Here is a 27,443-nt window from a genome sequence, read left to right as displayed (position 1 = left end):
AACAAATATAAATAAAGCTTTATTGATCTCTGCTCGGGCAGTTCTAAGAAACTATTTAGGATTCAGCTGGGAATGGTGCAACATTGTGGAAAATGCCATCACAGTACCCATTTTGGCCTGCTCTGAACTGCCCACACCACCCAACCAACACAAGGAGAAAAAGGGAGACAGAGGGTACAGGGCCAAGTTCACTCATCCAAGTCATATCTGCTGTTCAAAGACAGCAACCTGCCTTTTCTGTTATTCAGCATGAGGCATTTTGCTAAGTATATTTCAACATGACAAGTGTCTCAAGAGACTGAAAACACACATCATCATCTTGCTCTGTGAATCCAACTACCTTACTCTTGCATCTGTAGGGGTAGGTGGATGACATTTCCAGCATTTTTCCCTGTGGAAAGAAGGCAAAAGACATATTAGAAGTCTTAGGGACATTACAGGCAAGCTGCAAGCTGAGGAATGTATAAAAATGAGTCTGGTTAGTAGTAACTCCAGGCAGCATCTTTCCCATGGACCATCAGGACTAAATGACATAAAAACAGGATCAGGAAAGAGTTCTGGTCTTACATTATGTGTTATTACAATACTGTCATTAGAAGGGCTCTTTACTACTAGAAAACTTGTTCAAATTTACATGATTTATTATGATTGTTGTTACAATCATTATTATTAGTACTGTCTTGCATATTTTCTATCTGGCTTGGCTTGCTTATCCCTAATAATTAGCAAAGTAAGCTGGCTTCTACTTCATACTAGCTAAGTACCAGAGAACATTGACAGTCAATTTCTGAAGTGACTGAGTAACAAAATTGCACAGCAAGCATATATACTGAAATGGGGATGATTTGTGTAGCTTGTAAATCATACAGAAAAAAAAAAAGAAAAAGAAAAAGAAAGAAAAAGAGACTAATAGTCCATCATTTCTTCTATCAATTTAAGATGAAGAACTCAGATTTGACCTACAACCTGCCTGAATTTACAGGCTTTTTCCTATAACTAAAATTTTGCAAGCACAAAGTGTTAAATGCATTTGGTACAAAACAATTAATTGTTTTCTGTTCTAGTAACTTTATGTTGTCAGTAGTTACCTTTCAGGTAAGAGGTCAGAGAAGCAGGATGAATACCTCAAGAAAACTTAATTAATAAAAAGTACTTGTCTTTAAGAGAGGTCATTCCTTGCTTGGGAGCAGCAAACAACATATTTCAGAGGCCAACAGTGGAAAGAAACTGCCTGAACAATTAAAAGCACTTAAAAGTCCTTTGGGGCCAGTTAGAGTTCATTACATTTTTGTTTCAGATGTTGTTTACTTTGGCATATGATGCTATCCAGAATACTGCAGTAGCTTGAAAGTATGCCTCAGCAACCTCAATATCTTGTTTTTTGTCTGATCCACAGGGAGGCTGATGGTACTGCATATGGTGGTGCTCCAGAAATGGCACCATTCCTGCAACAAATGCTGCCAAAAAGAGCAGCAAACATCTACTCAGTCTTCAAGTGCTATCTTAAACAGTTCTGGATGAAGTAATTGGAGATTACATTGGAGAGGATAGAGGTTACTATGCCAAATCCAGCTAACACTTTCATTTATAATATATTCTTGCAACCTGTTCTTGTCAGTGACATTACCCTCCATAGTTTACTGCAGTGCTTCAGTATGTGAAAAGAACGTAACCCCTGGGTGAAACATTCTGCTGTTCATGTGGAAATCCATTTGAGAGTCAAAATCACCCTTTTTCAAACAGGGTTCATATTGTATGAGATGGAGTTCTCCCACACTCCATCCCACTGAGCAGGTACAGTCCTGTCGCATGGTGTCAGCACATCTTCCCAGGCTCAGACCTTGGCTAGAACAAAAACCATGTAAAGGATCCCATCCATGGCAAATGTGTAGAAGCAAACCTTACTTCCTGCATTTAAGAAAATGTGTTTTCTGCATTTCACCATTTATCAATATTAATGTGCAATTGTGAGTGTCATGTCACATGCCTTGCTTCAGTCAATATCAAGGTTTGTTTGTTAGGTAGGATCAGTTCATAATTTTAGAAGCCTGATACTGAAAAGGCCTACTGTGGGATTAGAGTTAATTTAATACCTCTTGTGGGGAAAAAAAAGTTGGTCTTTAAGACTTCAAAAATTGCTCATCACTAAATATATTCCCTGCATAAAGGAGAAAAGACTCACCTGATTGAGCAAAGAGTATGACTGAGGGGAGGGAGGGAATAGATGCATGGGACCAGAATGTGCTAGGGAAATTCAGATACTGTGAAGCAAAAGAGCAAATCAGTGCAACAAACAAGAATAGAGGACTGGAGTGAAACAGCCACCCTGTTACCTTGGAGATCAGGTGGCTCTTTAGAAAGAATGAAAAAAAGACATAAATGATCCTCAAGAAGGAAGGAATATAGGGAACAGGTGTAACTGCAACACTAAATACCTGGGTAGAATTGTAAGCAGAGTAAAAGCTGGAAAGGGCTATGAACTGGGAGATAAAGAACATGATTTTTTGCACAGGAGACTAACAGCTAATAGCAGATCTGTTAAGAGAAAAGCTACTAACAGAAAAGGTTTAGAGGAAGACAAGTGCGATAACGAGTTTAATTGGAACAGAGGGAACCAAAGTTTGGTGACTTGAATTACTCCTTCTTGTGAAAGCTTTCATCTTGTATGTGTGAATATAAAGAAAAACTTCTAGTCAGATCTCAGACAGGGCATTTTAACACAGTGCCCATATCAATATCTATGGAATTGTAAATAATGTGTAACACCTATTCCTTTGTCTAAGAAATTCAAAATCATTTCTACTTATGAAAGATCTGTAGCATTTACCTTGGGACTACACAGAATTAAAAAGGCCTCTGCTCTTGTCAGTAAAATTGATGCTAACTAAGCATCATGTATCAAATCACGAAATGGATGCTGAAGTGAAAAAAACAAGTCTCCCTCACTTTAATTTCAACAAGAATAGGATTGAGGAAAGAAAACTTGCAAACGGAAAAAAATTATAATTGCCAGTGAAAGAATTACCATCACAATGCTTCTGAAATAACCTTGTAAACAAAGCATGCTTAAAAAATGGAAGCTAAGATATTTAGCTCATGGAAGTAATGTTGATTTACACCACCTAAGAATCTGGCACTGACTGCAAGACAACAATCAGACTCTTTTTTCCAAACACTAAATAGTTCTTACTACAGTACTATTATATTATAATATGACTAGGAAATGCTGCAAATGGATCTAATTATTATTATAATCTTAACAATATAATCTTGAGTCCTTGTCAAATGTTATTTCCAAGACATAGAGAGATGTCCTACAGGCAGAAGAATTAAAATAAATAGATTAAATAATTTCCTACTGGTGAGAGATCCTAAAAAGCTAATAGGTTTAGATTCTAGATTGGATTCTGTAAGCAAAGATGTTTGATTTGCTTGTCAAAATTTAAAGACCTTACAGTGTTCCATCAGTCATTATGTATAAGATAGGTTAATTAGAAAAATCAAACTCAACAATTACAATTCAGATAAAATTCTGGCAATGTACATTAACTGCAGGTCAAGTAGGATTGTGCCTTCAGTCTAATATTTTACGTCCATGTACTCTGCTGTTTCAGATACACAATAATAGTTCTGTTTTAAAAAAATTGTGGCTTCCAAATCCAGTGAACACTGAAATTGTCCAAAATTTGGATGACTGGATTTTACTTGTAGCTAGTTGAGTGAAAAGTACTGAAACCAAGAGAGGAAAAATAAGTGAATCAATGTCTGTGCTGATAGGATTCTTCTAACCCAGTCAGCTTGCTTTCACCTGATTTTAGAAAACCATCCTAATAATTCTTTATTAAACATCCACTCCCTCTGTAAGCAAGGGTTCAGAATTGCTTCAACTGTGAAGGGATCCTATGGTTTGTAATATATCACTCTGGAAATAAGACCAGTCATTTAATTTGACCTCTGTGATACTTGAACAGTTTCCAGATGACTTCCAGTACCTCTTTGGAAGTAACTCTTGCCTGATTAAGGGAATCAAGTTATTAAAAAAGAAAAAAAAATAGGCCTCAAATGCATAAATATTATCCATCAAGTCATTGATGTTCCAGTATGAGCCATTGTCCCTTATCTTACACTATGTGGATAGTGCTGCCATATGTTACACTTAAAAGCTTTCAAACCTAAACAGAAGTAATATTAGATTAGCAAAAACCTTCTTCTAGTGCACCATATGCAATTCTGCTTGTGAGGCCAGTAAAAAATCACCTTTCATACCCATTGTCTTGGGGAGGTTTCTCTGGAGTCCTGTGTGGTGGTGCTAAAGGGATGGTGACTCCTATGGAATCTGCTCACTTTCCTGCCAGAGTATCTCTCACTCTCAGGGGGAAGAAAAAGAAAACACCCAATTCTCTCAGTGCCATTGGGAGAACGATATGGTGAGAAACCGGTGAAGAGTGGGAGTGGGAGCTATGAAATTGGATCATGTCAGCTGTGAAGTCATGCACAACCACCACAATTGTGGTTGTGCATGACTTGTGTGGGTCCTCAGAGTGAGGATGTTGTGTTTTCTTATCAACAGTGACATAACATTTTTATGCATCCTAGACACCTTTTCATCTCCACAGAGCTGCAAAAACTGCCCTGTTTCCCAGAGGAAGATTCTTTGGACATGAACTATCTCACATCTGAGGTCCTGAAGACAAATCTTACATTTATAAATGATCTGGTACAATTCCAGATCATGAGCTCCTCTGAGCAACCAGCAATCCAAGAGCAAGATCCTTTTCAAGATCTGTGGCTGTCTCTGTTCCTCTCCACAACTTCTAGATGGTGTTATGGTCACTAATGTTGTTAGGAATGAGTAGCATTACAGATGAGCTTTGCTGTTAGTGACAGTAGGTACTGGAACCCTGAGTCTTACAGTGCCAATGTTTAACTCCCGCTCTGCTACAAACCACTGTTAATTCACCATTTCTGTGGCTTAGGTGGTAAGCTATGCAGTAGTATTCCTGTTTCTCAAGCATTTAGCAAGGATACATGCCCTGGAGTCAGTGAGAAAGTCAGGAATTTAAGATGCTGAAGAGAAATGTGTCTTGCTACAGTTCAAAGGAAACAGGAGGACAGGCAGCAAATTACGTCTGAAGAGCCCTTAATGCACAAATTAACTGAAGGACAAAGATGCTTTAACTATTTTTCATCATACAAGGGAAAAACCCAATCACTCACGCACTTTCTGAAATACAGGTGCAATTTTTTAAACAAATTAATTATTAGTTATACTAGTAAACACCTAACATAAATTAGATGTATTGTCTGTGGTAAATACTCTTACACTCAAAATACGGTTATGGGTGAAGGCCACACACCTTTTATTGCTTGTCCAATTAACATTTTCACAGTCAAATAGTCCAAATTATCTAATGCAAAAAAGCCTCATTAATAATACAGTCAAAGTTGTTACATGTACAAACCCACCTTCCTGGTATTGACCCCTTGTCTGTGGTGGTGTCCTCAGTCTCGTGTTCCATTCCACTTAATTACACAGTTTCTCAGTCCAGCCTTTTCCCTTCCCCCTGCTCCCAGGGAAGAGGTGAAAGCTTCCACACAGCCCACCAGTACCACCCAGGGACTGCCTGGGGCTGCCAGCCCGTTCCCTGGCAGCATTTCCAGAGCTGGAGCTCAGACAGGCTGGGCAAGGGGAACCCAGCTCAGCCCTGCTCAGGCCAAGGGTAGCCCAGACACCCCTTGGGACTCACCCCACAGGACACCTGCTCACAGCAGTGGCAAGTGTAGCAATGCTTCCTGGGTGACACTGTAATATTATTAATTTTAAATAAAAGAAGGGCATCTACACTGAATATTACTGTTCTTAATTTCACACTTGGGAAAACTGACAAAACTGATGGAAAACAATTTTTAAAAATAATGTAGAGTCTGTTGAAATAATTGACTTCCTTCTAATTCCTTCTTTAAGAAAATTAACATTAAGCATATTCTCATAATGTATTTCATAAATGATGAGTGATTTATGAGAGACCTGCCTGTGATGAAGAATTAAAAACATGCAGCCACAGATTCAGACCTTAATTGTATGCTTTGTGTTTCCTAGTAATTCAATAATAAATCTTTCATCTTTTAATGGTATAGGCTAATGTTAACAGAAAAATAATTTGGTTTTCAATAAAGAGTTCAGCTACTCTTCTGCTTCATTTCACCACATCCTGTGTTAGATAAAATAGGTAGCAAATATGAATTTCTCTTCTGTTTTGTAAGTTTAAGCCCTATTTTATTGGAGCTAACCATTCCCATTGATTTGACCACGAGGCATCTGTTAAAGGTAGCTCAGCCCAGGGCCTGTGGCCTATAATTGCAAGGACAAAATCATATTTATATGGTTACAGACTGCATTCACCTTTCTGACATCAGTGGGGTGCAGCCTGAGGGGTACAGCCCTGCCCAAGACAAGGGAATGCAGCACTATGGAAACCAATGGGCACCCCAGTGCTGTACTGAGGCATGGCAGGGGGATTATTACAGAAATGCTCTTACATGCAAAAAGTAAAATATTTCTTTTCCTATCACATGGTTCCTGGTAGCTATACTGTGTCTTAAATATACCTGCCACTCAGCATCCCAGTACTTTTCCCTAACAAAACAAAGAAACCCCACTGATACAAACACTGTCTCCATCCCAAGGGAAATAGTAGCAAATCTTTGTTCTTGGAATTAAAACCCTCTACTTTTGTTTAAATCTTTGAGCTGCTTTGCTTACTCCATGACAATTCAATAACTATTTGCATACCATTGATTTTCTTCTAAAGCTAAAGTCATTAGACCTTTGGCCCACAGCCAGTTTTGCCAAACCTAGATGGATAGAAACCATTGCACAATTTTTAATGGTAGTTAGATTCCAACTCTGAGATTTTCTTCAGGTTTTTGATTGTCAAAATAAAACGCTGAACATACACTCATGCCTGGTATCATTAAATTTATTGTTGAAAATTACTGGTCGATATTTGCTTGCACATTAACTAATAGCACTGACTATTTCACTGCCCATACAATATTCTAGATAATAGCGATTGAGAAGCCTCGCACCACAATAAAAATGGGCTTCAAAAAAAATCAATAGATCCCTTGTTTTGTATCAAGGAAGACAAACAATAAATCATGATTTTTGAAGTGATTGTTTAGTCTGACAACATGGTATTCAGGATTAGTTTGAATGATAGGCATGATTTGCTGTGGAGTCAAATTCTAACACAAAATGCATCTCTGAGTGCCTTTGCTGCTTCTGTTTAGGGACAATTCACTTACACAATGCTTCAACAAATTTTTTTGGGCAAAATGTATAACACAAGTTTGGGGTTCACACCACCAGTTTTACCTGGTTGATGCCATTTGTGGGTTGTTCAAGTTCAAGCAATGCGAATTTGACTCACGGTAGATCACGAACATGACATCTAACTCTGCTTTGAGACAATAGAATATACATAAAGAATAATAGTAGAAAAGTGATTTACCTAAATGAACACCCCTAAGTTTCAAATATAAGCATTCTGAAGTTCTTTCAGAGAGAAGACACTCACAAAGGAAAAAACACATCCACTAGCACAAATCACCAAGCAGGTATGGCAATCTAACATAAACACATCAAAATGGAGCAACTTTTTGGAGCCTATTTAGGCTGAAAACTAGTGCTGCTTTTAAGGGAAGAGTTTTCTCAGTTTTATCATAATGATCCAAATACAGGGGTTTTTTATAGTTTAAACTCATTTCTTTCAGAGCAGATATATTAAGGATGCAATACCAGTGATGTTTCAGCGTGACAAATTGTCTTCATTCATGCTCATGGCAGAAGAATGTCTTAGCTTTTGTTATCTGAACAAGCAGTGGCTTACCATAAGACTAAAACATTGGTTATATTGTGCAAGGGTTTAATACGTCACAAATTCAGCATGGATGATTACTGAATATTCATGACTGGTAATCCTCTCAGCACCTCCTCATCAAGGACGGTATCTCTCCTGCCTGTGCATACTTTTTTTCTGCATTGGTGATTTGCTTCAATCTCACTCTCTCTTTGTCTGTACCAGAACCAGGTGCTGCAGTTTTGTACCAACAAACAATACCTGAAGGATAAATCTAGACCTGAAATATTAGTCTCTGCTTTGCTGCAAGTTTATTTGTTTTTGTGTGGTTTTGTTTGTTTGTTTGTTTTTTGTTTTAATTGTGTAATTTGCATGCCATTTTTCAGCTACATGGCCCTGAAACACTTGATCTTTGCATCCTTCTGTTCCTTTTACAGAGCAAAAATAACATACAGGACAATCCAAAATTACAACCCAGAATCCCAAAGACTAATACACATTATATTGACTAATGCATTGTGTTTGCATGACAAAGTTTTGGTAGCAGGGGGGCTTCTGTGAAAAGCTGCCAGAAGCTTCCCCCATATTTGACAGAACCAAAACCAGACGGCTTCAAGAGGGACCCACCAGTGGCCAAGGCTGAGCATCAGCAATGGTGGGAGAACCTCTGGGATAATGTATTTAAGAAGGGAAAAAACCTAACTGTGCAGGAGCAAATTGCAGACAGGGAAGAGAGGAGTGAGAACACGTGAGAAGAAGAGCCCTGCAGATTGCCCAGGTTGGTGAAGAAGAAGGTGCTCCAGGCATTGGAGCAGAAATTCCCCTGCAGCCTGTGGTGCAGTCCATGATGAGGCAGCTGTGCCCCTGCAGCCCAGGGAGGTCCAGAGGGGTGCAGAGATTCACCTGCAGCTCGTGGAGGACCCCACACTGGAGTAGGGGAAGAGTGTGAGGAGTCCTTTCCACTGAGGAGGAAGAAGCAGCAGAGACAACCTGTGATGCACTCACCACAGCCCCCATTCCTCGTCCCACTGTGCTGCTCAGGGAGGGGAGGTAGGGAATCAGAAATAAAGTTAAACCTGAGAAGGGTGAGAGGCTGGTAGGGAGGTGGTTTTAAGATTTGTTTTTACTTATTATCCTACTATGATTTGACTGGTAATACATTAAACCAGTTTCCCCACATCAAATCTGTTTTGCCCACGATGGCAATTGGCGAGTGCTGCTCCCTGTCCTTATCTCATCAGCTTTTTGTTATATTTTCTTTCCCCTGTCCAGCTGAGGAGGGGAGTGATAGAGTGGCTTTGGCATCCAACTGGGGTCAAATTATCACAATTAGCTACATTATATAGCCTTTTTATCTTTTTATTTTTCTGTCAAATAGAAGACCATGGGTACCTTGAGGTGTCAAAGTAGCTTAAGAGAAATTACTTACACAATGTCATTAAGAAGGTATATATAATAAATATTTTCAAAAATCAAACGCTAATAACATTTACCAGTGTAAGTCAAAGGACTACACTGCTTTTATTCTAGGTGTTGAGAAGGTACTGTTAGAAACAATCATCATGGTAGAAAGCAGACAACAAGAATGAATTGAATGAAAGAGGTAGTTTTGATGGAGAATTGTTAAAACATGAAAATTAGGAGAAAGGAGAAATCAGGTGCTAAAGTAGTCTTTGTACAAAGGTCTTAGGTTAGTTGGAGATTTGAATGTGGAGAGAGAGAAAAAAAAAAAGTGGAGACATGGATACAGAGATTACACAAGGGAAGAAACACTAAGTATCTAGGACAATGCAGTTCTAGGATACCGAGAAAGGGTAAAGAATCTGACGAAAGAAAAAAAATAAAGAAATGACAGGTCCCTTTTTTGGCTGTTGGATTTCCTGACAACCACAGCACTGTGTGCCTGCAGACCGGTCTCAGCTCCATGGCAGTTGATGAAGGCACTGGAGTGCAGTAACTTGAGGACAGTAATGGAACAGATTCTCATCACTGTAGTGAAACAGCTTTTGGTGAAAGCTCGAATCACTTTGCCACATCAGTTTCACTGCTACCGTTTAGACAACATTTCAAATATTTTGCCTCATCATTATTTCTTTAATATTATTGCCAGACTCACTAGTGGGATGCTTTGAATATGCCTTTATTTTACCCACAGGTCATTTTATCATACATTTATATTTTTCATCACAACTGATGAAAGCGAGCAGAATTTTTAAATCTTCATTCTTTTCATGACATTTCTTTTGCACTGGTAGCAATAACTTCATAATTTTGAATTACAGAAGAGTTTGAAAGATGATTTCTTTTTAATTTTCTTAACCAGAAAATACTGAATTGTCAATTGTAATTGTTCAAATTGTAATCAGATAAAGACTTGCTTTATTTTGCTGTTTCATCCTCTCACAAAAACAAATAAAAGTAAGAAATGATTTTCAGGAAACCCAGTGTGGACCCTCCTATTACTTCTTACTAAATAGACCCTGAAATAAAAGCCACTTCCCTGATGATATTCTCCAGATTTTTCACTTTATCCCCAGGGTCCATAATCTGGAACTACTAGGAAACAGCTGCGCTATCAAAGTATTCCTGTACAGAAGTCTCAAACACATCAAAAATACCAAACTGGAACTCAATGTTCAGGAAAATTATTCCGAGCAAGTACACTTCAAGCGACAGTTCAAACTGCATTTTTTATAGAAAAGGGGGATATTCCTGTTTTAAAGGACCAAAAAAATTACTGAGAAGTCAGTTGCAAAGTGAGAAGAGGTAGCAGTAAGTCCATAAGAAAGCACTATATAGTACTTTGAGTAGCAACTGGACTTAAATGGAATGAAAATAAATAAAAATAAAAAATAAAAAAAGTATTCTGGTTATTACGGACATCAGGTTTATTGTAATGATTTTAATTTTTACTATAGACTTCTAGTGATGATGATTAGCAGCAACTCCTTTTATCCTGACATGCAGGAAAATGTGTGTTTTTTTCTGGAAAGCAAATTGTACAGCGTTCAGGAATCTGGCTTAAAAGAGTCAAATAGGTCTTTTTTTTTTCTTAATTTCAAAACACTAAGTAATCAGAAAAAAAAAAGGAACTGGAATTGAATCAACTTTTTGAGAATGCATCAGTGTATTTGCCACGTCTTTCTGTCCTTATGTTATTTCCACCATGTTCTAAGGAGATATGCAATTTGCAGTTAATAAAATTAATAAAACTAAATCAAGATCACAGAAAAGGAGATGATCCCATGGACTTGAACTGGTCAAGTTATCCCTGACTCAACCTTCACCCACTGCTGGTAGCTCTCCCCCTTGAACCCTGCCACTAAGTGCAGGGGTCTGGGAAACATGGTGATGTAGCAGTAGAAACACTTCATGTTGCCCCTCGTGTCACTCATAGTTCTTGACTCTAGATGACCCTTGGTTTTCCTGGCATCATCCCTTTCTGTCTGGACAACTTTTGTTTTCAAAATTCCTCCTTTGTAACTTGTCCCTGCTTGCATCCTCAATACACAGTCTGTTTGCACCGGGGCTCTGTCATGAGTTCCCTGCCTTGGTCAAAAGTTTGTAGCTGAGTTGCACAGCTGCAGGATGACAATTTTATTGCACTTAAGTCTCCCTGGATTTCAATGGGACACATGCAACAACTCATCCTTCAACACTCCTGCATTTCATGTGTCTTCCTCTTGTAGCACAGTTAGCCATCTGAAAAGGTACGCCCAGAATCCCTGAGCTGTGAGAAGACAGGGACAGAGTTTAACTACACATGCCATTAGAAACCTGATCAAGCTTTTAAAATAATAGAATTTGTGGGGGAAAAAAAGTGGTAGAATGTCCTTCACAAGAACATGTTGCTTTTAAGCAGGGTTTCAGAAAGCAAGCACCCCAAATTCCAAGCATTCCTACTAAACAATATGTGCGCACAAACTCTGCAATAAATGAAAAAGAAGAGAAATAATTGTTCAGTTTTGTTCCTTGATAGGAGGAACAATATGAGCAATTTACTTCCAAATTAGATATTAGGAGAACCTAGTAGCTAATTCCTTAGGCAGCAAATGAGAGGTGGGATGTGGCAATTATTCTGTTGAGTCATCTTTAAATAGATCTGAAAAACATTACTAATGTAAGCTGACTGGATTTTTCATTTTGTGTAAAGAAATGTTGTGTAAAAAATTCTATTTCTCAGCTGACTGAGATGCATTATAGAGTCTTAAAGAAAGTTAGGACAGAATTTTTATACCACTAAGCACAAGAACAAGTACAATAGAATCTGGCAACCTTCAGAGCCCTCTGACAGACACTACTGTCTCAGATTCTGGAGCTAAGTCAGGAAAATCCTCCTTTATTTTTCATATGGCACAATGATCCCAATATTTCCACTCTGCTCAACACTTCAGATGATGCATTTTTGCCTAGAATAAAGTTAAAAATATTGAACATTATACAAACAAAGTGAAAAAAGTTTCTTTTAATGCCATGTTAAATTTAATACTTCTATATCCTTCCTGGAACATTAATCTGCTTGAATTATTATAATAGGGAAGACAAATTCAGAGAAATGGAAAGGAATCCTGACAGCAAATCTGTGCTAAGTCCACTGTTATCAAAAAAAGACAACAGGTTTTCCTAAGGAGGTTGTCTACAGCAAGATAGGTTTACTCTAAAATTTAATATCAGCTTTTATGACTGAAAGAGAAAACTGAAATAAAACATGAGCATAAATGAAAGAAATTATACAAAAATTACTATAATTATGAACATCAAAGTTACTTATCAAAACTCCATCTTCTTTATGCTAATTATTTTCCCAACAGATTATTCTGAATAGGATGAAGCCATCTCAGTCATGAAAGAAAACTAGTGTTTTCCTGTTCCCTGATAATTAGTCATTCATATTTAGATAGTCTTCATTCACTGTTGCACAGGTGCCTCAACCTTTGCCACACAACGTTGAGCTGTATTTAAAGAAATACTCTTTGAATACTTCTATAGGAATAATAAAAAAACCTGTATTAACAGCTTAATCACTCTGCTCTCTCCAAACAAGAGATCTGTCATGAGAAATTCATCCTTTCTTTTTGTCAGAAACATGCACAAAACTGTTCTGACACTAAAATATGACAACGTTGTTTCAGCAAGCCTGCTTCAGCAGCCCTGCTAATTTAACACCCTATTCAGCAGATATTCAATTTCCGTGGCTGTTGGCCATGAAGTTTCAGTGAACTTCTATGGATTGGCACCTGCAAAGCTTAATTCCAATTCCATAAACATAAATTCCAGCCTTCCTCAATGCAGATATGTTAACTGCTGACTATGGCCATGACTCTGTAGCAAGTCCTATTCACACCACTATATATAGCAGTCAGCATTATACGTCCATCAGACTTGCTAACTTACATTTGGATAGACCACAAGTAATGACATATGAGTGGGAGGAAAGTTGATTAAGAATGATGGAAATACAGGTGTGCTCAGAGATGTCAGAACGAAAAAGGTTCCCTGATCAATGCGTTCCCATCTGAGAAAGTTACTGACTGAAACAAATGATCCTCTCTCCAGTGTCTTCTGAGCTACTGCATAACCTCATGGTTAGAGCAATTCACCTGCATAACCTACTCACTGTGCAATCTCATGAGGTTTAACAAGACCTCAAGGGCAAGGGGCAGCGCTTGGGTTGGGGCAACCCCTGGTACCAATCCAGGCTGGGGGATGAACAGAATATCGAACAGATCCAGAACAGCCCTGCTGAGAAGGACTTGGGGGTGCTGGTGGGTGAGAGGTTGGACACGACCCAGCACTGGGAGCCCAGAAACCCCCCGTGTCCTGGGCTGCATCCAAAGCAGTGTGGGCAGCAGGGGAGGGAGGGGATTCTTCCCCTCTACTCTGCTCTGCTGAGACCCCACGTGCAGTGCTGCCTCCAGCTCTGGGGTCCCCAGCACAGGAAGGACATGGACCTGTTGGAGCGAGTCCAGAGTAGACCACCAAGATGATTAGAGGGGTCTAGTGGAAGGTGTCCCTGCCCACAGCAGAATTTTGTAACTGGATGATTTTTAAGGTCCCTTCTAACCCAGGCCATTCTATGATTACGATTCTATGGTTGTCCCATGAGCTAGAATCTTCCAATGGTGAACTACAGCTGGGATGTTACACTACCTCAACCACAATGCACTTTACTCTCCCACTGTCACTGTTGGTGCATCAAGACTGATTTAGGCAGACAGGGAGTTTACATAACATTCAACAAGGGAAGAATGCTTCTAAAGGCCAGGATAGCTAAACAGCACAATTCAATGTTCCCATGGAAAACTATCATAAAATATCTGAGTATAAGATAAAAATGTCATTATTTTCAGTATTTCATCTGACTCAGGATTAAAAGCTAATGAAATAACCAATGAGATAGAAGTCTGCTATTTTAATAAGCTTCTTACTTAAATGAGCATCATCCATTAATAGAAAGAGCAATTGTCAATCGTCATCACAGATGACAATTGATAATTGTCATCACTACTTGTAGTAAAAAAAAAAGCATTAGCTGTATCACTGTAAATACATAATGTGAAAGAGCAGATCAGGCCAATTTACAAGGCTACGGGAAGAGTTATATGATTATCACCAGATCACATTGACTGACCCACAGTGGTTCTCCCAGTTCAATGTTGCTGGTTCTTTGCAGTTTTGAAGGCCATTTTAAAATACTAAAAATTGTTAAAAAAATAAAATAATTATAATTGGCTTGTTGCTGGAGTGAGTAGGAGGAATTTCTACTGTTTATTGAATCTGGGTTCTTGACTTGTTAGGTCTGTTCAAGAATATGTGCATAATACAGGTTTTATGGTAGTAGAGATGCCTAAAAGAGCTCTAAAACAAGCTGGTGTGAAACCTAGAAACTACCTCACTAAAGCAGGAAATAAGGCATTGTCTCATTAAACATGTAGAAATAAAAACTGACACATGGCACTTATCAATTTGTATAGCTAAACTTTCACAAAGACCATAATGAAACATCATTGCAAGCATTTCTATTTCAGATGACTCAAAGTGGCACGCTTCTGGGTGGTCAGAGAAGTCTCAAATATTGAAACTCCCCCAGACTTAAAGCCAGGATAATAAAGAACTGCATGAATTACTGCCTTTGCTAGTAAATATTAGAAGAGACAAGAGATTTATGTGCTGTTACTGAATTGATCTGGTTTGACCTCCTTAAAGAAAAGATACAGTTTTTGAATATACTTATTTTTATTATACCTTCAAACATAAGGACCATTTGTATTTGATTCAAAAAATGATTGTTACACACAAAAGATCTGCACTTCCTTCTTTACCATCACCCAGTGTCACACACCTGGCTGCTGAAAGAAAAACGACAAGCAGAACAGAAGTGGAAGTGCAGAGAGTAGTACACCAGGAATGTCGAATCATTATGGTCATCTAGAAGTTGCCTATCTATCCATTTTGGCCAAGATCTGTTGCCTTGCCCAAAGCTGTTTGTCAATCTGAAACCTTTCACTGACTACTTCTGTGGTGGCTTGACCTTGACTGGCTGCCAGGTGCCCACCAAAACTGTTCTATCACTCCTTCCTCAGCTGCACAAGGGAGAGAACTGGGACAGAATAAGTTTGAGGGTCAAGATAAAGGACAGGTAGACATGACCCAGCAGTTACCATCAGGGGCAAAATAGACTTGGGGAAATCAGTTTAATTTATTACCGATCAGACCAGAGTAGAGTAATAAGAAATATAACAAAATCTCAAAGAAGCAGCTTCCCCCCCTTCTTCTGGGCTCAATTTCATTCCTGATTTTCTCTGTCTCTTCCTCTGCAGTGGCATAGGAGGATGGAGAATGGGGGCTGCGGTCAGTTCATCACAGGTTGTCTCTGCTGCTCCTTCCTCCACAGGGTGATGACTCCTCACACTCTTCACCTGCTGCAGTATGGGGTCCCTCCCACAGGAGACAGCCCTCCATGAACTTCTCCAATCGAAGCCCTTCCTGTGGGCTTCAGATCTTCATGAACTGCTCCAATGTGGGTCCTCAGAGAGTCACAAATCCTGCCACCAAACCTCCTCGATCACGGGCTTCTCTCCCCACAGGACCACAGTTCCTGACAGGACCCTGCTCCAGTGCGGGCTTCCCAAGGGGTCACAGCCTCCTTCAGGCATCCACCTACTCCAGAGGGGCATCCTTCATGGGCTGCAGGTGGATCTCTGCTCCACCATGGACCTCCATGGACTGCAGGGGCAGAGCTGCCTCACCATGGGCTGTACCAGGGGCTGCAGGGGAATCTCAGCTTTGGCACCTGGAGCACCTCCTTTCCCTCCTTCTGTACTGACCTCGGTGTCTGCAGAGTAGAACCTCTCACATTCTCTCACTTATATCTTTGGCTGCAGTTATCTAGGGTTTGGGTTTTTTTCCCATCCTAAATAATGTTGTCAGCAGGGTGCTATCACCATTGCTGATGGGCTCAGCCTTGGCCAGTGGCAGGTCCATCTTGGAACCATCTGGCATTGGCTCTGCCAGACGTGGGGAAAGCTTCTGGCAGCTTCTCACAGCAGCCATTCCTGTAGTCCTATCACTACCAAAACTTTGTCACACAAAACAAATATAAGTTCATATAATTTTAAACTAGAAATATTTAATAGGAATTTCCTGGGACAACAAGAATAAAGAGAAGGACTTGAGGATGAGAATGGAGCTAGAAGGAGAATGACACCACACTGTCAGCTCTCAAGTGCAAGGTGCTGACAGAGCAGTAGAAGGAAGAAGAGGAAAAAAATTTGAAGGGAGGAAAATATAGGAAGTCAGTCTCAGATATCTTCTCACTGTCATTTGACATAGCCCACTAGTTCCTGTTGACTAATTTCTACTGACTTTAGGAGGCTTGCACAGTAGAATTCTAACACAGTGAAGGAAGATAGAGTTAAATAAAGACAGTGTGTAAGATATGAAGATGGCAATCAAGTTTGAAACTGAAAATTCAAGACACTTCATGGATTTGCAGAATAAGATAGGTATAAGTAAAATAGATATTCCCAGAAAAAACAGAATTTGAGATTCATTATCCTAAATCATGAATGCCTAGAAATTGAAAACTGTAACCTTATCTCATATTAACTTTACCTGAAAATTTGAGTTTCCCCAAACCAGTCTATCTTCCTGTCTTTACACAGTGGCTTACCTTTATTTCAGATCTCAGGAAGAAAGGTCAAACTGCCCTTCCCGTGGTTAGCCTGGAAGAATATTGCAGAAGGACTCTTTGATCCACATAATAGCTAATGTAGGTGAATGCCTCTTTATCATGGATGTCATGTGATTGCTATTTAGTCAATATCTACACAGCCAATTTATAGTTAGTAGATGTACCTGTAGTCAAAGCACATCAATCTTGAGTATATGTATAGTATATTGTCTTGTTCCATTGAAATATTATATGCACCTGCTCAGGAACTGCAGCTTTACTAATATTAGAGTGCATTTCCAAGGGACTCTTCGAAGCTAAGTCTGTGTTTCACTCTTGACTGCTGTCATTGATGGAGAAATCTGGGTTTTTACCAAGATCCTCTGAGAATACTAGTGAATATCAGAAGACCATGGTGAACCACACCATGGATGGGACCTCTTCACTGCCTTGACCATAGGTCCATCACATATCATATCATCTCATGGTTCCCAGTATCAGAAATAAGGTTTTATAACTGGTTATTTCATTTTTTTTTTGGCTATTAATGAATATTTATCTGCTTTGTGAGTGCATTTTTTAGGGGATATGAAAAAAATTGGTACTTCCTCAGGGCATAACAGCCCTTAAGCTTCTTGCTATGCATACAACGAAGACCTGACCTCTGTCTCTGTGTTACCTGAACAAATCTAACTGCAGCAAAAATGTGTTGCACCTTTTTTTTGGCCCTCCAACACAGTATGATGAGCTCTTATGATGAATTGCACCTCCATAGTACACTTCAGAGTAGTACCTACAGGAATACTGAACTGTGGCAAGTAGCACAGGGGGATATTTTTGGAATCAGGAAACCCCTTCAATGTTCCAGAATGCGATAAAATATACCACGGCTGGTATTTCAGTGAAAAATTCACAACCAAGCCTTTAGTCTTTCTTTCCTTTAAACTATTGGAAAATGAACAGCATGCTGAAGCTGCTTTTTAACTGCTTTTCCTCATTAATTTGGCCTCATTTCACAAATATAGACTACTTGTGCCAAGTTTTTATACAGTGCATTTACTTTCTTTCTCCAATGTGCCAATAAAATTGTTTTTCATTTGAAGTCTTATATTTATTACTTTTGGTGTCACTTAAAGGAATAAATCTATCATGGAGCAAAGTGCAAGTCAATAAAGTAATGTACATACATCAGGAAAACTTTTTACCAGCTAAGGTAGCTACTATGTTACAGAAAATAGAATTCTTTGAAATATACTGTAGGGTAATATTCTTAACTGTAGCTGTAAATTCTGCAGTGAGCCAATAAAAGTGTGCTTTTATGCTCTACTAAGTGTCAGTTTTAAATATCCTAGGATGCCTTAGCATTTTTTAACCTCAATCCCATAGAATTACTCCTTTGGATTAAACGGAAGATACATATTATCTATTTTTCCTTCAAAGATAAATTTTAAAAAAATCTGTATTGTTAGTAGAGCTTCCACAGAAAATCTGTCATGAAGACCTCCACCTCCTAATGGCTGCAGAAACTGTAAAATTGCATAAAATAATGACCTGGAGGGTAGATACAGAAGTAAAATAAAAACCCACAGCCACTTAAGCAATGTAGCCTCTCCTATTCTTTTGGATGGCTCACTGTAAGCCAAAATGAGCTGTGCTCAGGCCAGAACCTCACCTTACCAGAATGATCCTTTGAGTACCTAATGCAGTTGGCAGGAAGGTTTCACTCTATTTTTTCAAATACTTTGCTGGGAATTAAAAAAACCCAGACAGCAAAAGGATCCATTTGGTGGACTTAACTCTCAGTGTGTGGGCTGAGCAGTTGGCTAGACAATCTTCAGGCTGGCTCCTGTCAAAAATTATGACAGAACCATCAAGTTATCCACAGGAACAAAATACTATCTGTAATGGGCACTATGAGTGCATTAAAAAAAATAGGCAGATGAATAGGCATACATATATATTTCTGAATATTATGATCAGGTAGATTCCCCTCAATCCTTTTCCATTAGCAGACAGGCATTTTCTGCTCATTCATATAGAACCCCAGTTGTGGTTTAACCCCAGGTATCAACCAAGTCCTGCACTTGCTCACTCCCCCACCAGTGGGATGAGAGAATCAGAAAGATAAATGCCATAAAACTTGTGGTCTGAGATAAAGATAGTTTAATAGGGAAAGCAAAAGCTGTGTGTGCAAACAAAGCAAGACAAGGAATTAATTCACTGTTTCCCATAAGCAGGTAGGTGTTCAGCCATCCCCAGGAGAGCAGGGCCCCATCACATGTAATAGTCACTTGGGAAGACCAACGCTGTCACTTTGAATGTCTCCCCCCTTCCTCCTCCCACTTTATATACTGACTGTGATGTCATATGATCTGGAATATCCCTTTGCTCAGTTGGAGTCACCTGTCCTGGCTGTGTTTCCTCCCAACTTCCCATGCACCCCCAACTTCCTCTCCAGCAAAGCAGAAAAGGCCTTGGCTCTGTGCCAGTTCTGCTCAGCAATAACAAAAAACATGTCTATATCATCATCACTATGTTCAGCACAAACCCAAAACACAGCCTCAGATCAGCCACTGCGAATCAAATGAACTCTACCCCAGTTGAAAACAACCTCTTAGAGTTTTCTTTAGGATAAGGAATAGCATGCAAAACTTGGGTATTGCAAATAGCTCCTCTCAGACAGACCATATGTCCATGCCACACCACACTGATTTCAGGCTTCTGGGTACGCTGTGAATCAGTAACTTTCAGATTAAATTTGCTCAGTGAACATTCAAAATGGTGTTTTGTTTGGATTTTATTACTACTGGTTCTGTCAGAGCATCCTTACATCTGAAAGCCAAGCTACTTTTTCTTCCCAGCTCATGGATTTCCAGTAGAAATGAGATCTCTGATGGTCTAATTTCACCCCTATTCAACTGGTTCTAGTCTTGTCCCAAATAAGGGCTTCAATCTGTGCAATTCTACAGAAGATGTGAGAGATGAGGAGATTATATACATAAATGCAAATATATTATGTCAAAAGAATTGACTATCAGATGTAAACTATCCTCCTTTTGGATTGATACAAAGACAGGAAAAAAAAAAGAAACAACACACCTTACAACATTTGTTCCCTTTAGATGTGCAACAGGAACACTAAAATAAAGCAAAATCAGAAGTCCTTTTCCTCAATCAATTTTCTTACAATTTCAGAATTACACCGATTTTGTGCAGCTTGACCACGATCTGTGATCGGTCATCAGGTTTTTTTCTAGAGTGTTTAACAAAGTACTTCTTTTAGTACACAGTCTATTTTTTGCTGGTATCATTTCTAGTTCTTCTGAATCCTCCATTCTTTTCAGACTGAGTTTAGTGTGCAAATGATATGCTTGCTGCACAAAGTCTGCAAGTACAGTATACAATTCTTTAAAAGAACAACATAAAATTCTTTTCACTGGTTAGCATTATGGTAAGACTTGAGGTAGGGAAGTGACTAAAGATGTGTAAATATTTAGCAGTTAGCCTACAAATGTTGTAAATATTGAGATTTTGCAATATTGAAGACAATAGAAAAACAGAACTGTTTTTACTGCCTTACCTACCAGCTGAAGAGGTTGCCAAGACTTCCAAGTGCCTGATGATGTCCAGTGATACAGTCAGAAGATTGATTACCAGCCAACACAAATGGCAGAAGAAAGCAGACATTTTTCTCTTAGAGGAGAAATGATGCTGAATAATTTGCAGAAGAAATTTATCAAAAGAGAGTATTCTGCTCTAATGTTCTGCTTCAACTATGGCAGTGAAGCACAATGCTTTAACAAAGAGAATAGAGACAAATCACTAGTGATAAGAAAGAAGCAAAAAGATCCTCAGAGTTGCTATGAGAGCAGATACTGATCAGCTCTTCGCTGGAATGATTTGTACTCAGCATCATTATTATTTGTGCTGCTCAGCTGCCCAGAAGTTCCAATTGTTATTGTTATCACCTTTGCTAGTATGATCCAGAAGGAATTCATTCCTGCCTCAAAGACCATTCTTCTTTTAAAAGAAAACTCAGATAACTCATAAAAGAGCAGTACTGTCAACCTTATGAGATCTGAAGTACTACTAGATACATCCCAGGATGCTGGAAAAGCTAAAAATGAAGCCCATCTCAAAGCTAGGGCTTGGTCACAGAGCTACCTTTTCTCATCATTGTAGTGACAGGACAAGGGAGAATGGCTTCAAACTGAAAGGGAGTAGGTTTAGATTAGACATTAGGAAAAAATTCTTTACTGTGAGGGTGGTGAGGCACTGGAACAGGTTTCCCAGAGAAGTTGTGGATGCCTCATCCCTGGCAGTGTTCAGGCCAGGCTGAATGGAGCTCTGAGCAACCTGGGGTAGTGGAAAGTGTCCCTGTCCATGGCAGGGGGGTTGGAATTAGATGATCTTTAAGGTTCCTTCCTACCTGGGTCGTTATGAGTAATTATGATGGGTTGAAATGAAATATACACTTGGGACATTATTTTCGAGCAGATTTAAAACAAAAAAGAGAAGAGAAACTCAAATCTCTCTGCTGAGCACAAAAAAATTGTTCCAGAGCACACTTGAAATGTGAAGGATAGTTCTGACCCATCACCAGCAATGGGCCATTCTACCCTGTGGCTCGGGTGCTTCTGAAGAACTGGAGCACAGATTTATGAGAAGGAGAGAGACGGGCTGAAGAGAGCACAGTCCTCATTCTCGTTTCAACGCCCAAGTTCCAAGCTGAGTTCCCTTAGAAACAAACCTAAGGCTAAAAGTCTTCCAGAAAATGGCTGCGTACACTGTCTATCAATCCCAGGGTAATTTTAGTTTCTTACAGGATCTGTCTCTTCCCACTCTCCTGCAACTGTCTTTGTGTTTAGTCCTTGTCACAATGTTGATCCTTGAAATTGTCCACTAGCTCAGAAATGGTCATTCAATCCTGGAAGGAAAAAGTTCACTCATATTGATTTTCTTAGTAGGCTCAGCATAGTGTCCAATTTCAGGTTAAATACTTTGCTTTTATTATGAACTAAAAGTAAAGTATTACTGTTCATACTTGAAATGAAAACAAACCTCTATACATATACATTTACAATGCTGTTATTGTAATTATTGGTCTCGAGTCATCTCATTTACATTTCATTTTAGGACTTACAGGTAGAAAAATTAGGGTATTCCTCCAGAGGGAAAACTCTGCTTTCTGATCAAGTCTATTTCAAACTGTTAGAACTAAATCTATAGCATGCAGAAAAGCCTGTGTTCCAGAAAAGCACCTTCCCTAACTCAAGTACTTTTCATGACCATTTAGTTCACCTTTGTTCTCTTCCTCCACTTCATGAAGATGACGTGAGTAATCATTATTATATTAGCTCTGGTACCATGAATGCTACAGCAGACTTGCAGCATAATTCTCTTCCTCCCTCAGGAATTGATATTTTTATTCACAACACAAGAGAACCTAGTTTATGGACAGAGTATTTTTTTTCCCATTTCTGTTTCTTTATTTTTTTTTTTATACAATAAATTGATTAGATAGACTAGCCAGTAGTTTCATAATCCTGTTCTGAGCCTACCAGAATTAATTACTGTTCGCATAATACTATTCAGGAAGTATGTTTTAAAAAGCAGAATACTCATTATGGTATAATTTTCAAGGATGCCATCCACATGGAGTAATTGCCAACTGTTATGGGCACAGATGGTTGCATATTACAAAAGGACAGGATAGCTTGCAGGTGAGGAGGTACCCAGAAATGCCTGTTGGTGTAATGTGTGGTCCTGTGTGAGGTTCTTCTCCCTCATTAGATCAGATTTCACCTGCCCTGGTTGCAAGCATCAGTTATATCAGAGTGCAGAGGATCTTAAATAACTACAGAATGGATCAGGGTCCAGTGAAATGAGTAATAGCATTTACTGACTTCATGACATAAGGTGTAAGGTGTGGTCAGTGTCTGGTCCCAGCATAGTTTGGTCTTCAACATAGTCCTTTGCACAAGACTTGAGACAGTTTTGATCCAATTGCCTTGCCTCACATAATCCAAAGTTAGTAAAAAAGGCACAAGAAAATATATCTATTTAGAGACCTCTTTAGCAGCATATCTGCTGTTTAGCAAACATTTCTCAGCATCCAAAACTGAAGTAGCTGCACTTAAAACTGGGTCTTTCCTAGTCATCTTGTTCAGATTACTTTTAAAACTGCACTTTTACCTAGTCAGTCCCTTCACTAAAGAAGAGGAAAACCTCAGATCTTGTTAATGCACGAACACAAGCAGCTTTGATAAAGAACTTAACTAGCACACCCAAAAATTCTTTAGGATGGCTAAATTTATTGCCTAGATCAATGGTGAAGGGTTTTCTCTCCCTAAAATCTCACTGTGCCCTAAAAGCTAGCCAGTGAGGACTTGAGTCCTTTCTATTACAACATCCTCACTCAGCTTCTCAAGTGTAGCAGTGAATCAAAAGGGCATCTGAGGTACTTAAATAGTGCAGAAATTCTGAACATGGCATCCAAGGCATTCCTATGGATGATTCTTTAGGATGATCCTTAAACAGAGACTTCTGAGTTAAGAAAACCATTTCAGCCAGTTACAGCAGTAAACATATCTTGAGCTTGAGCTAGAAGCTTGAGGAATCCTTTTTTAGATCTTACAGAATTATAACTGCTTCCTTTGCTATTTTTTATACAGAGAAGTAATCACACCTATCTTTATACAGACCTTGTCATTGTTATTGGAATTTTATTTTATTTTTTTCACTAAACAAACATTTAAGATGCTGCATCTGGCTCTGGGGTCCCCAGCACAAGAAGGACATGGACCTGTTGGAGAGAGTTCAGAGGAGGCTACCGAGGTGGTCAGAAGGATGGAGCACCTCTGCTCTGAGCAAAGATTGAGAGAATTGGGATTGTTCAGCCTGGAGAAGAGAAGGTTTTGGGTTGTCTAATTGTGGCCTTCCAGTACCTGAAGGGAATTTACAGGAAAGATGGAGAAGGACTATTTACAAGGGCACATAATGACAGGACAAGGGGGAATGGCTTTAAACTGAGAGTAGGTTGACATTAGATACTAGGAAAAAAATTCTTTCCAGTGAGAGTGGTGAGGCACCAGCACAGCTTGTCAGTGAAGCTGTGGATGCTGCATCCCTGGAGGTGTTCAAGACCAGTTTGGATGGGGCTTGGAGCAACCTGGTTTAGCAAAAGTTGTTCCTGCCAATGACAGGAGGATTGGAACTAAGTGATCTTTAGAGTCCCTTCCAAACCTGGCCATTCTATGATTCTATGATGATTCCATGAAGTCAGGGTAACTTCCGGAGAAGGATATTCTTTTTTTGTCAAAATACAGACAAAATCTTCAAGTAAACCAACACTTATATTCCTATGTCACTTTTGTTTTGCACCTTACACCTGAACACTGCACACCTGAAGAGCTCCAATGCTAATGGAGCTAATTAATGACTCAAACACATTAATAGGATTGGAAGGGGAAAGACACAAATCAGTGCTAAAGGAGAAGTGGTTGCCACAGCACTGGGATATAGCTAAATGTGACAAGATCTTCAGGGGCTATTAAGTTAATGCTGTATCATATCGAACAAAGTATAGTTACCCAGTGATGATTCATGTCTTTTCCATCACAACTTAATAAATGGATACAGAAGTTATATTGATTTTCATGGATGAGCAAGTAGATCTGAAATCTGAAAACTGGATGAAATATAAATTATGAAATGTGGACCACGTGCGATGATCTCATAACCGGGTGAGAAGTCTGTCACTTGAAGAAAGTGTGCTAAACCTCAAAGGTTTATTTTGACACGCTATCAAAATAGTTTTTTTTCTTTTTTTTTTTTAAATACAGTTTGTCAAACTTCTCTTTGTGCCCCTAGGATTCTCTGAATCCTCGACTCTAACTGTAGAAAGCTCTAACATAGAATACTTTCTTTGTCATAAAGTGGAAAGTATTAACAGGAAAGTAGTAATGTAAAAAGGGAAGCTTCAGTCAATAGCTAGATTGAAGAAATATATAGAAAAACTAAGTTTTTAGGGTTTTTTTTTTTTTTTTGTTTTTTTTTTTTTTTTAATGAGAGCTTGACAATCAGCGTCCAGATTCATTGTAATTAGAAACATTAGGTAAAAATTCATTTTTCCAAAAGAGATTTTCTAGATAATAGTTTCCTCTCAATTTACATTGTGAGGGATTTCAGCCGCACTCCTTCCACAGATTGACATTTCCAACAAAGATTTGTTTCTATAAAACCAATTTTCTTTTTCATAAAACAGAAGGGAGACATCTCAAACTTGTAACTCAAATTGATTTTTAACCTGAAACTAAGATCTTTTCCACAGTAACTTTGGCCATCTTCTATTGGAACTATGAAAATATTCTACTAGTAAGGACCTGAAGATGGAAACGGACCCTCTTGGTTATTTTTCTGTGTTCTATATGATCAGATCAGAAGTATTAAACAGAGTAGTACTGAATCATCAGAAATGTAAGTGTATGGGTTATTTAGAGGTCAAGAAGATGCAAATGGGAGTTCAGCAGTCCCCTTGTTTTCTGATCTCTGCAAATTTCTTTGATAAGTCAATAAGAAGCTTTTTGAGCCTTTGAAAATAGAGTGTGTTCCCCTTAAGCTCCCTGCTGCTCACTGGTTTAGTTCTTTTCTCTTCATGCCCATGGAGGATGGCACTGTAGAGACCCTTTACAAATTAGTCATGAGGCAACAATTTTTGAATAATTTTTATCAGCAACTCTATTATTTATTATTATTATTATTATTATTATTATTATTTCCATGAACTTATTCACATTGACTACAGAGGAATCCATCCCTTTCCAGAAGTCTTCCTCCCATTCTCCAATGCCTTGGACATTTCAGCTACCCCAACACAAAATGTACATTCACATTGATGGAGCACCAGCAAAGATATTTGTGGAACATCACTTCTAGTACTTCATATCTCTCAGATACTCCCCTCAAATTAAAGCAGACCACATAATTAAGTCCTGGCTTTCCTGCAAAATTACCAGCAATTTTGGACAGATTGTGTGGCTCAAAAAAATCCCAGATATGACATGACCCACGAGGTCACGTCAGCCTGGGAAAGTATCTTAAGTGTTTGGGATCAGTTCTGTTTCACCACATCAATCAAGGTCAATAAAAACCCTGAAGAGATACTGAGTTTGAATTATTTGCTGAAAGGATTCCAAAGTCTTCAGTCATTCAAGCCAGCAGCAGGTCTCTCTTGGACCTTGAGGCAAGAAAGGAAAGGTCTGTGACACACTTGAGATCAGAACGGGATGCTTTCAGATTTTTCATTTTTTTATTTCTAGTAAAAACTACCTTTATGGTGTTCAGATTCTCAAAACTTTTGAAATACAGCTCCTATAACATAAAGCAGATGCTCTCATTCCTAGCTTCTGTGTTTCAAGATGGAAAAAATTTTGATGTGAATGGACAATTCTCTCTTAAGGAGAGACAAGAAAACTAAAATTTAAAGTAAAAATCCATTTTCACTCATATTTTCCAGCAGCACTATTTGTAAACAGTTACGAGTTCTCAAAGATACTTTGCAGTTATTTTATTTTCTTTAACATACTTAGGAAAATGCTAGAAACAAAGTACCTTGCTGCATATTTAACTCATACCTTTTTCTCATGTTTTTAACAACTAGACAAGAACAATTCCTTCCTGAGTTAACCAGCACCACAACACACCCATAGCTAATTCTGCCAGCTAAGATCACTACTTGTATTACAGTTCACATGAAGTTTCTTGGCTGCAATTCTTTAGCCCATTTTACTAAGAAACACTCTCAGGTTTTGTATATTAGGCAACTGGCACAGCCACAAAAACTAAGATATTTTGTATTTAATGATTTAATTAATTTTTCTCCCTGTTCTCTCTCTACAGAGAGGAAAGAGGACCATGTACAGAGAACTGCGCACAACAAACATTGGTGGAATAGAAGTTGTGACAATAAAGAGGGGTAAAAGGAAGATAAAGCTGTATCCAAATGAAAAGATTCAACTAGTGAGAGATCATGATGTATTGAAAGGGAGTTATCTCCTTGAGTGAGAAATTTACTCCTAACTTGAAGAACAACAAATATTTAAACAACATGCATGAAAGAAAAATTTTGTTCATAATATGATCTTTCAAAAACGAATGAAAAGGTTTTCTGTTCTTGCTTTTAAATACAACTTCAGTTCTCATGAGTAGTTCTACTAGTCTGATGCTTGCAAATTGCTAACCTAAATGAAGGTAATAGACACCAAAAGCTGACTCTATAGCAATTTTTAGCCTTTTCCCTTCTATTTTACTATAATTGCTTATTTAATTTTATTTCATTGATCTATGAAAAGTAACCAGCTTTTATTGTTAAGTAATATACTTACTTCATCAAAGTCCTTATTGGCAGG

Source organism: Corapipo altera, unplaced genomic scaffold (genome assembly GCF_003945725.1).
Source record: "Corapipo altera isolate COAL_440 unplaced genomic scaffold, ASM394572v1 58, whole genome shotgun sequence".
Classification (NCBI taxonomy): domain Eukaryota; kingdom Metazoa; phylum Chordata; class Aves; order Passeriformes; family Pipridae; genus Corapipo; species Corapipo altera.
The sequence above is the reverse complement of the archived record's forward strand: the minus strand, read 5'-3'. Positions refer to the sequence as shown.